This window comes from Phyllobates terribilis, unplaced genomic scaffold, assembly GCF_046119375.1.
Source record: "Phyllobates terribilis strain yellow unplaced genomic scaffold, ASM4611937v1 Scaffold_9__5_contigs__length_417890890, whole genome shotgun sequence".
Lineage (NCBI taxonomy): Eukaryota > Metazoa > Chordata > Amphibia > Anura > Dendrobatidae > Phyllobates > Phyllobates terribilis.
In genome coordinates, this window is record NW_027362769.1 from 205,261,060 (window position 1) to 205,274,707 (window position 13,648).

Below are 13,648 nucleotides of genomic sequence, written 5' to 3' on the forward strand. Positions count from 1 at the left end.
TTCCACCAATCCTGGTATGCATGGTACCACTCATCCCCCAATCCTGGTATGCATGGTACCCCTCATCCCCCAATCCTGGTATGCATGGTCCCATCATCCCCCAATCCTGGTATGCATGGTCCCGTCATGCCTCAATCCTGGTATGCATGGTCCCCTCACCCCACAAATCCTGGTATGTGTGGCCCCCTCATCCCCCAATCCTGGTATGTGTGGCCCCCTCATCCCCCAATCCTGGAATGTGTGGCCCCTTCACCCCCCAATCCTGGTATACATGGTACCCCTCATCCCCCAATCCTGGCATGCATGGTACCTCTCGTCCCCCAATCCTGGTATGCGTAGTACCCCTTATCCCCCAATCCTGGTATGTATGGTACCCCTCATCCCCCAATCCTAGTATGCATGGTACCCCCAGATCCCTATCCTGGTATGCATGGTACCCCCAGATCCCTATCCTGGTATGAATGGTACCCCTCATCCCCCAATCCTGGTATGAATGGTACCCTTCACCCCTCAATCCTGGTATGCATGGTCCCCTGAACCCTCAATCCTGGTATGCATGGTACCCATCATCCCCCAATCCTGGTATGCATGGTACCCCTCATCCCCCAATCCTGGTATATATGGTACCCCCCATCCCCCAAACCTGGTATGTATGGTACCCCTAATCCCCCAATCCTGGTATGTGTGGCCCTCTCATCCCCCAATCCTGGTATGCATGGTAACCCTCATCCCTCAATCCAGGTATGCATGGTCCCCTCATCCCCCATTCCTGGCATGCATGGTCCCCTCATCCCTCAATGCTGGTATGCATGGTTCCCTCACCCCGCAATCCTGGTATGCATGGTCCCCTCTTCTCCCATTCCTGGTATGCATTGTCCCCTCAACCCCAATCCTGGTATGTATGGTACCACTCATCCCCCAATCCTTGTATACGTGGCCCCCTCATCCCTCAATCCTGATATGCATGGAACCCCTCATCCCCAATACTGGTATGCATGGCACCCCTCATCCCCCAATCCTGGTATTTATGGTCCCCTCACCCCCAATCTTGGTATGCATGGCCCCCCTCATCACCCTATCCAGGTATGTATGGTACCCCTCATCCCCCAATCCTAGTATGTATGGTACCCCTTATCCCCCAATCCTGGTATGCATGGCCCCCTCATCCTCCAATCCTGGTATGCATGGTCCCCTCACCCTTCAATCCTGATATTCATGGTACCCCTCATCCTCCAATCCTGGTATGCATGGTACCCTCAGATCCCTATCCTGGTATGCATGGTACCCCTCATCCCCCAATCCTGGTATACATGGTACCCCTCACCCCTCTATCCTGGTACGCATGGTCCCCTCACCCCTCAATCCTGGTATACATGGTACCCCTCTTCCACCAATCCTGGTATGCATGGTACCACTCATCCCCCAATCCTGGTATGCATGGTACCCCTCATCCCCCAATCCTGGTATGCATGGTCCCATCATCCCCCAATCCTGGTATGCATGGTCCCGTCATGCCTCAATCCTGGTATGCATGGTCCCCTCACCCCACAAATCCTGGTATGTGTGGCCCCCTCATCCCCCAATCCTGGTATGTGTGGCCCCCTCATCCCCCAATCCTGGAATGTGTGGCCCCTTCACCCCCCAATCCTGGTATACATGGTACCCCTCATCCCCCAATCCTGGCATGCATGGTACCTCTCGTCCCCCAATCCTGGTATGCGTGGTACCCCTTATCCCTCAATCCTGGTATGTATGGTACCCCTCATCCCCCAATCCTAGTATACGTGGTGCCCCTCATCCCCCAATCCTGGTATTTGTGGTACCCTCACCCCCAATCCTGGTATGCATGGTCTCCTCACCCCCAATCCTAGTATGCATGGTTCCCTCATCCCCACTCCAGCTATGCATGGAACCCCTCATCCCCCAATCCTGAAATGCATGGCACCCCTCATCCAACAATCCTGGTATGTATGGTACCCCTCATCCCCCAATCCTGGTATATGTGGCCCCATCACCTCCAATCCTGGTATTCATGGTCCCCTCATCCCTGAATTCTGGTATGCATGGTCCCCTCACCCACCAATCCTCGTATGCATGGCCCCCCTATATCCCTATCCTGGTATGCAAGGTACCCCTCATCCCTCAATCCTGGTATGCATGGTACCCCTCATCTCTCATTCCTGGCATGCATGGTACCCCTCATCCCCCAATCCTGGTATTCATGGTACCCCGAGATCCCTATCCTGGTATGAATGGTACCCCTCATCCCCCAATCCTGGTATGAATGGTACCCTTCACCCCTAAACCTGGTATGCATGGTCCCCTCAACCCTCAATCCTGGTATGCATGGTACCCCTCATCCCCCAATCCTGGTATGCATGGTACCCCTCATCCCCCAATCCTGGTATGCATGGTACCCCCCATCCCCCAAACCTGGTATGTATGGTACCCCTAATCCCCCAATCCTGGTATGTGTGGCCCCCTCATCCCCCAATCCTGGTATGCATGGTACCCCTCATCCCTCAATCCTGGTATGCATGGTCCCCTCATCCCCCATTCCTGGTATGCATGGTCCCCTCATCCCTCAATGCTGGTATGCATGGTCCCCTCACCCCCCAATCCTGGTATGCATGGTCCCCTCATCTCCCATTCCTGGTATGCATTGTCCCCTCAACCCCAATCCTCGTATGTATGGTACCACTCATCCCCCAATCCTGGTATACATGGCCCCTTCATCCCTCAATCCTGATATGCGTGATCCCCTCACCTCCAGTCCTGGTATGCATGGTCCCCTCATCCCCCAATCCTGGTATGCATGGTCCCCTCACCCAGCAATCCTGGTATGCATGTTCCTCTCACCCCTCAATTCTGGTATGCATCTCACCCCTCATCCCCCAATCCTTGTATGCATGGTACCCCCAGATCCCTATCCTGGTATGCATGGTACCCCTCATCCCCCAATCCTGGTATGCATGGTACCCCTCACCCCTCAATCCTGGTATGCATGGTCCCCTCAACCCTCAATCCTGGTATGCATGGTACCCCTCATCCCCCAATCCTGGTATGCATGGTACCCCTCATCCCCAATCCTGGCATGCGTGGTACCCCCCATCCCATTAATCCTGGTATGAATGGTATCCTCATCCCCAATCCAGCTATGCATGGAACCCCTCATCCCCAATACTGGTATGCATGGCACCCCTCAACTCCCAATCCTGGTATTTATGGTCCCCTCACCCCCAATCTTGGTATGCATGGCCCCCCTCATCACCCTATCCTGGTATGTATGGTACCCCTCATCCCCCAATCCTACTATGTATCGTACCCCTTATCCCCCAATCCTGGTATACGTGGCCCCCTCATCCCTCAATTCTGGCATGCGTGGTCATCTCACCCCCAATCCTGGTATGCATGGTCCCCTCATCCTCCAATCCTGGTATGCATGGTCCCCTCACCCTTCAATCCTGATATTCATGGTACCTCTCATCCTCCAATCCTGGTATGCATGGTACACTCAGATCCCTATCCTGGTATGCATGGTACCCCTCATCCCCCAATCCTGGTATACATGGTACCCCTCACCCCTCTATCCTGGTACGCATGGTACCCTCACCCCTTAATCCTGGTATACATGGTACCCCTCTTCCACCAATCCTGGTATGCATGGTACCCCTCATCCCCCAATCCTGGTATGAATGGTACCCCTCATCCCCCAATCCTGGTATGAATGGTCCCCTTCACCCCTCAATCCTGGTATGCATGGTCCCCTCAACCCTCAATCCTGGTATGCATGGTACCCCTCATCCCCCAATCCTGGTATGCATGGTACCCCTCATCCCCCAATCCTGGTATGCATGGTACCCCCCATCCCTCAATCCTGGTATGTGTGGCCCCCTCATCCCCCAATCCTGGTATGCATGGTACCCCTCATCCCTCAATCCTGGTATGCATGGTCCCCTCATCCCCCATTCCTGGTATGCATGGTCCCCTCATCCCTCAATGCTGGTATGCATGGTCCCCTCATCCCCCATTCCTGGTATGCATGGTCCCCTCATCCCTCAATGCTGGTATGCATGGTCCCCTCACCCCCCAATCCTGGTATGCATTGTCCCCTCATCTCCCATTCCTGGTATGCATTGTCCCCTCAACCCCAATCCTGGTATGTATGGTACCACTCATCCCCCAATCCTGGTATACATGGCCCCTTCATCCCTCAATCCTGATATGCGTGATCCCCTCACCTCCAATCCTGGTATGCATGGTCCCCTCATCCCCCAATCCTGGTATGCATGGTCCCCTCACCCAGCAATCCTGGTATGCATGGTCCCCTCACCCCTCAATCCTGGTATGCATCGCACCCCTCATCCCCCAATCCTTGTATGCATGGTACCCCCAGATCCCTATCCTGGTATGCATGGTACCCCTCATCCCCCAATCCTGGTATGCATGGTACCCCTCACCCCTCAATCCTGGTATGCATGGTCCCCTCAACCCTCAATCCTGGTATGCATGGTACCCCTCATCCCCCAATCCTGGTATGCATGGTACCCCTCATCCCCCAATCCTGGCATGCGTGGTACCCCCCATCCCATTAATCCTGGTATGAATGGTATCCTCATCCCCAATCCAGCTATGCATGGAACCCCTCATCCCCAATACTGGTATGCAATGCACCCTTCATCCCCCAATCCTGGTATTTATGGTCCCCTCACCCCCAATCTTGGTATGCATGGCCCCCCTCATCACCCTATCCTGTTATGTATGGTACCCCTCATCCCGCAATCCTAGTATGTATGGTACCCCTTATCCCCCAATCCTGGTATACGTGGCCCCCTCATCCCTCAATTCTGGCATGCGTGGTCATCTCACCCCCAATCCTGGTATGCATGGTCCCCTCATCCTCCAATCCTGGTATGCATGGTCCCCTCACCCTTCAATCCTGATATTCATGGTACCCCTCATCCTCCAATCCTGGTATGCATGGTACCCCTCATCCCCCAATCCTGGTATACATGGTACCCCTCACCCCTCTATCCTGGTACGCATGGTCCCCACACCCCTCAATCCTGGTATACATGGTACCCCTCTTCCACCAATCCTGGTATGCATGGTACCCCTCATTCCCCAATCCTGGTATGCATGGTACCCCTCATCCCCCAATCCTGGTATGCATGGTCCCATCATCCCCCAATCCTGGTATGCATGGTCCCATCATGCCTCAATCCTGGTATGCATGGTCCCCTCACCCCACAAATCCTGGTATGTGTGGCCCCCTCATCCCCCAATTCTGGTATGTGTGGCCCCCTCATCCCCCAATCCTGGAATGTGTGGCCCCTTCACCCCCCAATCCTGGTATACATGGTACCCCTCATCCCCCAATCCTGGTATGCATGGTACCCCTCATCCCCCAATCCTGGTATGCGTGGTACCCCTTATCCCCCAATCCTGGTATGTATGGTACCCCTCATCCCCCAATCCTAGTATACGTGGTGCCCCTCATCCCCCATTCCTGGTATTCGTGGTACCCTCACCCCCAATCCTGGTTTGCATGGTCTCCTCACCCCCAATCCTAGTATGCATGGTTCCCTCATCCCCAATCCAGCTATGCATGGAACCCCTCATCCCCCAATCCTGATATGCATGGCACCCCTCATCCAACAATCCTGGTATGTATGGTACCCCTCATCCCCCAATCCTGGTATATGTGGCCCCCTCACCTCCAATCCTGGTATGCATGGTCCCCTCATCCCTGAATTCTGGTATGCATGGTCCCCTCACCCACCAATCCTCGTATGCATGGCCCCCCTATATCCCTATCCTGGTATGCAAGGTACCCCTCATCCCTCAATCCTGGTATGCATGGTACCCCTCATCCCTCAATCCTGGCATGCATGGTACCCCTCATCCCCCAATCCTGGTATGCAAGGTACCCCGAGATCCCTATCCTGGTATGAATGGTACCCCTCATCCCCCAATCCTGGTATGAATGGTACCCTTCACCCCTCAATCCTGGTATGCATGGTCCCCTCAACCCTCAATCCTGGTATGCATGTTACCCCTCATCCCCCAATCCTGGTATGCATGGTACCCCTCATCCCCCAATCCTGGTATGCATGGTACCCCGCATCCCCCAAACCTGGTATGTATGGTACCCCTAATCCCCCAATCCTGGTATGTGTGGCCCCCTCATCCCCCAATCCTGGTATGCATGGTACCCCTCATCCCTCAATCCTGGTATGCATGTTCCCCTCATCCCCCATTCCTGGTATGCATGGTCCCCTCATCCCTCAATGCTGGTATGCATGGTCCCCTCACCCCCCAATCCTGGTATGCATGGTCCCCTCATCCCCCATTCCTGGTATGCATGGTACCCTCACCCCCAATCCTGGTATGCATTGTCCCCTCAACCCCAATCCTGGTATGTATGGTACCACTCATCCCCCAATCCTGGTATACATGGCCCCTTCATCCCTCAATCCTGATATGCATGATCCCCTCACCTCCAATCCTGGTATGCATGGTCCCCTCATCCCCCAATCCTGGTATGCATGGTCCCCTCACCCAGCAATCCTGGTATGCATGGTCCCCTCACCCCTCAATCCTGGTATGCATGGCACCCCTCATCCCCCAATCCTTGTATGCATGGTATCCCCAGATCCCTATCCTGGTATGCATGGTACCCCTCATCCCCCAATCCTGGTATGCATGGTACCCCTCACCCCTCAATCCTGGTATGCATGGTCCCCTCAACCCTCAATCCTGGTATGCATGGTACCCCTCATCCGCCAATCCTGGTATGCATGGTACCCCTCATCCCCCAATCCTGGTATGCATGGTACCCTGATCGCCCAATCCTGGTATGCATGGTACCCTTCATCCCCGAATCGTGGTATGCATGGTACCCCTCATCCCGAATCCTGGCATGCGTGGTACCCCCCATCCCATTAATCCTGGTATGAATGGTGTCCTCATCCCCAATCCAGCTATGCATGGAACCCCTCATCCCCAATACTGGTATGCATGGCACCCCTCATCCCCCAATCCTGGTATGTATGGTCCCCTCACCCCCAATCCTGGTATGCATGGCCCCCCTCATCACCCTATCCAGGTATGTATGGTACCCCTCATCCCCCAATCCTTGTATGTATGATACCCCTCATCCCCCAATCCTAGTATATATGGCCCCCTCATCCCTCAATCCTGGCATGCGTGATCCCCTCACCTCCAATCCTGGTATGCATGGTCCCCTCATCCCCCAATCCTGGTATGCATGGTCCCCTCACCCAGCAAACCTGGTATGCATGGTCCCCTCACCCCTCAATCCTGGTATGCATCGCACCCCTCATCCCCCAATCCTTGTATGCATGGTACCCCCAGATCCCTATCCTGGTATGCATGGTACCCCTCATCCCCCAATCCTGGTATGCATGGTACCCCTCACCCCTCAATCCTGGTATGCATGGTCCCCTCAACCCTCAATCCTGGTATGCATGGTACCCCTCATCCCCCAATCCTGGTATGCATGGTACCCCTCATCCCCCAATCCTGGCATGCGTGGTACCCCCCATCCCATTAATCCTGGTATGAATGGTATCCTCATCCCCAATCCAGCTATGCATGGAACCCCTCATCCCCAATACTGGTATGCAATGCACCCCTCATCCCCCAATCCTGGTATTTATGGTCCCCTCACCCCCAATCTTGGTATGCATGGCCCCCCTCATCACCCTATCCTGTTATGTATGGTACCCCTCATCCCGCAATCCTAGTATGTATGGTACCCCTTATCCCCCAATCCTGGTATACGTGGCCCCCTCATCCCTCAATTCTGGCATGCGTGGTCATCTCACCCCCAATCCTGGTATGCATGGTCCCCTCATCCTCCAATCCTGGTATGCATGGTCCCCTCACCCTTCAATCCTGATATTCATGGTACCCCTCATCCTCCAATCCTGGTATGCATGGTACCCCTCATCCCCCAATCCTGGTATACATGGTACCCCTCACCCCTCTATCCTGGTACGCATGGTCCCCACACCCCTCAATCCTGGTATACATGGTACCCCTCTTCCACCAATCCTGGTATGCATGGTACCCCTCATCCCCCAATCCTGGTATGCATGGTACCCCTCATCCCCCAATCCTGGTATGCATGGTCCCATCATCCCCCAATCCTGGTATGCATGGTCCCGTCATGCCTCAATCCTGGTATGCATGGTCCCCTCACCCCACAAATCCTGGTATGTGTGGCCCCCTCATCCCCCAATCCTGGTATGTGTGGCCCCCTCATCCCCCAATCCTGGAATGTGTGGCCCCTTCACCCCCCAATCCTGGTATACATGGTACCCCTCATCCCCCAATCCTGGTATGCATGGTACCCCTCATCCCCCAATCCTGGTATGCGTGGTACCCCTTATCCCCCAATCCTGGTATGTATGGTACCCCTCATCCCCCAATCCTAGTATACGTGGTGCCCCTCATCCCCCAATCCTGGTATTCGTGGTACCCTCACCCCCAATCCTGGTTTGCATGGTCTCCTCACCCCCAATCCTAGTATGCATGGTTCCCTCATCCCCAATCCAGCTATGCATGGAACCCCTCATCCCCCAATCCTGATATGCATGGCACCCCTCATCCAACAATACTGGTATGTATGGTACCCCTCATCCCCCAATCCTGGTATATGTGGCCCCCTCACCTCCAATCCTGGTATGCATGGTCCCCTCATCCCTGAATTCTGGTATGCATGGTCCCCTCACCCACTAATCCTCGTATGCATGGCCCCCCTATATCCCTATCCTGGTATGCAATGTACCCCTCATCCCTCAATCCTGGTATGCATGGTACCCCTCATCCCTCAATCCTGGCATGCATGGTACCCCTCATCCCTCAATCCTGGTATGCAAGGTACCCCGAGATCCCTATCCTGGTATGAATGGTACCCCTCATCCCCCAATCCTGGTATGAATGGTACCCTTCACCCCTCAATCCTGGTATGCATGGTCCCCTCAACCCTCAATCCTGGTATGCATGTTACCCCTCATCCCCCAATCCTGGTATGCATGGTACCCCTCATCCCCCAATCCTGGTATGCATGGTACCCCCCATCCCCCAAACCTGGTATGTATGGTACCCCTAATCCCCCAATCCTGGTATGTGTGGCCCCCTCATCCCCCAATCCTGGTATGCATGGTACCCCTCATCCCTCAATCCTGGTATGCATGTTCCCCTCATCCCCCATTCCTGGTATGCATGGTCCCCTCATCCCTCAATGCTGGTATGCATGGTCCCCTCACCCCCCAATCCTGGTATGCATGGTCCCCTCATCTCCCATTCCTGGTATGCATTGTCCCCTCAACCCCAATCCTGGTATGTATGGTACCACTCATCCCCCAATCCTGGTATACATGGCCCCTTCATCCCTCAATCCTGATATGCATGATCCCCTCACCTCCAATCCTGGTATGCATGGTCCCCTCATCCCCCAATCCTGGTATGCATGGTCCCCTCACCCAGCAATCCTGGTATGCATGGTCCCCTCACCCCTCAATCCTGGTATGCATGGCACCCCTCATCCCCCAATCCCTGTATGCATGGTACCCCCAGATCCCTATCCTGGTACGCATGGTACCCCTCATCCCCCAATCCTGGTATGCATGGTACCCCTCACCCCTCAATCCTGGTATGCATGGTCCCCTCAACCCTCAATCCTGGTATGCATGGTACCCCTCATCCGCCAATCCTGGTATGCATGGTACCCCTCATCCCCCAATCCTGGTATGCATGGTACCCTGATCGCCCAATCCTGGTATGCATGGTACCCTTCATCCCCGAATCGTGGTATGCATGGTACCCCTCATCCCGAATCCTGGCATGCGTGGTACCCCCCATCCCATTAATCCTGGTATGAATGGTATCCTCATCCCCAATCCAGCTATGCATGGAACCCCTCATCCCCAATACTGGTATGCATGGCACCCCTCATCCCCCAATCCTGGTATGTATGGTCCCCTCACCCCCAATCCTGGTATGCATGGCCCCCCTCATCACCCTATCCAGGTATGTATGGTACCCCTCATCCCCCAATCCTTGTATGTATGATACCCCTCATCCCCCAATCCTAGTATATATGGCCCCCTCATCCCTCAATCCTGGCATGCGTGGTCCTCTCACTTCCAATCCTGGTATGCATGGTCCCCTCATCCCTCAATCCTGGTATGCATGGTCCTCTCACCCCTCAATCCTGGTATGCATGGTACCCCTCATCCCCCAATCCTGGTATGCATGGTACCCCCAGATCCCTATCCTGGTATGCATGATACCCCTCATCCCCCAATCCTGGTATGCATGGTACCCCTCAACTACAAACCTGGTATGCATGGTACCCTCATCCCCCAATCCTGGTATGCATGGTCCCCTCACCCACCACTCCTCGTATGCATGCCCCCCCAGATCCCTATCCTGGTATGCATGGTACCCCTCATCCCCCAATCCTGGTATGCATGGTACCCCTCATCCCCTAATCCTGGTATGCATGGTACCCCTCTTCCACCAATCCTCGTATGCGTGGTACCCCTCATCCCCGAAGCGTGGTATGCATGGTACCCTCACCCCAATCCTGGTATGCATGGTCCTTTCATCCCCAATCCAGCTATGCATGGAACCCCTCATCCCCAATCCTGGTATGCATGGTACCCCTCATCCCCAAATTCTGGTATGTATGGTCCCCTCACCCCCAATCCTGGTATGCATGCCCCCCCTCATCCCCCAATCCTGGTATGTATGGTACCCCTCATCCCCTAATCCTGGTATGTATGGTACCCCTCATCCCCTAATCCTAGTATACGTGGCCCCTTCATCCCTCAATTCTGGCATGCGTGGTCCTCTCACTCCCAATCCTGGTATACATAGTCCCCTCATCCCCCAATCCTGGTATGCATGGTCCCCTCACCTCTCAATCCTGGTATGCATGGTACCCCTCATCCCCCAATCCTGGTATGCATGGTACCCCCTGATCACTATCCAGGTATGCATGGTACCCCTCATCCCCCAATCCTGGTATGCATGGTACCCCTCACCCCTCAATCCTGGTATGCATGGTCCCCTCAACCCTCAATCCTGGTATGCATGGTACCCCTCATCCCCCAATCCTGGTATGCATGGTACCCCTCATCCCCCAATCCTGGTATGCATGGTACCCTCATCGCCCAATCCTGGTATGCATGGTACCCTTCATCCCCGAATCCTGGTATGCATGGTACCCCTCATCCCCCAATCCTGGCATGCGTGGTACCCCCCATCCCATTAATCCTGGTATGAATGGTATCCTCATCCCCAATCCAGCTATGCATGGAACCCCTCATCCCCAATTCTGGTATGCATGGCACCCCTCATCCCCCAATCCTGGTATGCATGGTCCCCTCACCCCCAATCCTGGTATGCATGGCCCCCTCTTTCCCCAATCCTGGTATGTATGGTACCCCTCATCCTCCAATCCTGGTATGCATGGTACCCCTCATCCCCCAATCCTAGTATACGTGGCCCCCTCATCCGTCAATCTTGGCATGCGTGGTCCTTTCACTTCCAATCCTGGTATGCATGGTCCCCTCATCCCCCAATCCTGGTATGCATGGTCCCCTCACCCCTCAATCCTGCTATGCATGGTACCCCTCATCCCCCAATCCTGGTATGCGTGGTACCCCCAGATCCCTATCCTGGTATGCATGGTACCCCTCATCCCCCAATCCTGGTATGCATGGTACCCCTCACCCCTCAATCCTGGTATGCATGGTCCCCTCAACCCTCAATCCTGGTATGCATGGTACCCCTCATCCCCCAATCCTCGTATACACGGTACCCCTCATCCCCCAATCCTGGCATGCATGGCACCCCTCATCCCCCAATCCTGGTATGCATGGTACCCTCATCGCCCAAGCCTGGTATGCATGGTACCCCTCATCCCCGAATCCTGGTAAGCATGGTACCCCTAATCCCCCAATCCTGGCATGCGTGGTACCCCCCATCCCATTAATCCTCGTATGAATGGTATCCTCTGCACACATGCAAAAAAAATAAACACTTATATTCATCTTTCTTCCCTGTGCTCCAGCGCTGATGTGTCCTCTTCTGCCAGAGGCCGGGGGAGGAGTGCGGCGCTGGAGCACCGAGCTGTCCGGTGCCATTTTACTGAAGACACACTGTAATTGTGTCTTCTGTAAAATGGCGCCAGATAGTGCTATGCGCATGCGCCGATTCTGACGCCTTCACTCCGCCCCCGGCCAGAATAGAAGCGCCGCGGCAGCAGTCCTCCTGGTCAGGTAAGTATGTAAGTATGGCGCCGGAGATCGCGGTATGCGTTCAGTGTCTACGCATACCGCGATCTCCGGCGCCATACACTCCTCTTACCTGTAACGGCTCCATGCGTTCTTCTGTGTGGAGCCAGACTGCGCGTCGCGCATGCGCAGTCTATAGAGGCTTCAGACAGAGGGACACTTGGCCGGTTATATTATAGATATATCTATCTATATATATATTATGAAGAATATTTCCTTAGAAAACTATGTGTAAATAACATTGAGAATTCCTCTATGTAAAAGCCCATATTAAAATCTCATTGCAATCGAATGGAACTCGGATGGTCTGAGTGCTGTCCGATTTTTTTCCTCGCAGTCATTGCTGTGCATTGGCAAGTCTCGTCCGAGATGTAAGGTCAATATGCAGCATGCTGAAATTTTTTTTCTCAGTCCGATTTCAGCTGAGAAAAAAAACGCAGATGAGCAGAGACTCATAGATTAAAATTTATCAGAGTGCAATCCAATTTTTTATCGGATTGCACTCTTCCGTTTTTCACGCAGAGTATGAGCCCTATCATGCTGATCCTGAGTAAGAGAAAAACCCCATCGGGCAGACACTAATACGTGACTCCATATTAGGGGTAAAATTCCTTCCCGACACCATATGTCAATACAAACTTCTCTTGAATTTTAGTAGTGAATAAACCTTTTCCATAATCTCACTTCTCTTACAGTAAAAAATCCATAGTCTCACTGCTCTTACAGTAAAGAATCTGCGTCTGTGATTATGATTAAACCTTCTTTCTTCTAAACGTAGAGGATGCCACCTTGTTCCTGTCGCAGGGATAGGTGTAGAAAGATCATTAGAAAGATCTCTGTACTGTCCCCTCATATATTTGTACATATCCAAGACGTAGTCTATTCTCATCAGATCTATATCCATAGGTGTACACCACCAATTAAGTCATGTGAGAAGGGAAAGGGGAAATAGGAAAAGATGTGGATATATAAATTGATTCAATTTTAAAAATCATATACTTTATTTGAATTTATTAAAACTTTATAAATACAAAATTGCAAATGCATCTACAGATGCATATAAGGCAACCATCCTATAAGGTACAGGGATGGTTCCCACTAATAAATCTGGCTGAATGAGGTGTAGGACAAATTTGGGACGCTTCAGTCCAGTCCCTCTTTTATTGGACTGTGGCTATGTATTATACATGGAATCCCTATATGTTGAAATTGCCTTGGTGTTTATGTCAAGTGACACTAAATTGACAGCGGGACCAGGGATGTGAGGAGTCGTTCGGCATAGTGGACTGCTCCTCACTGTAACAAGAGATATCGAC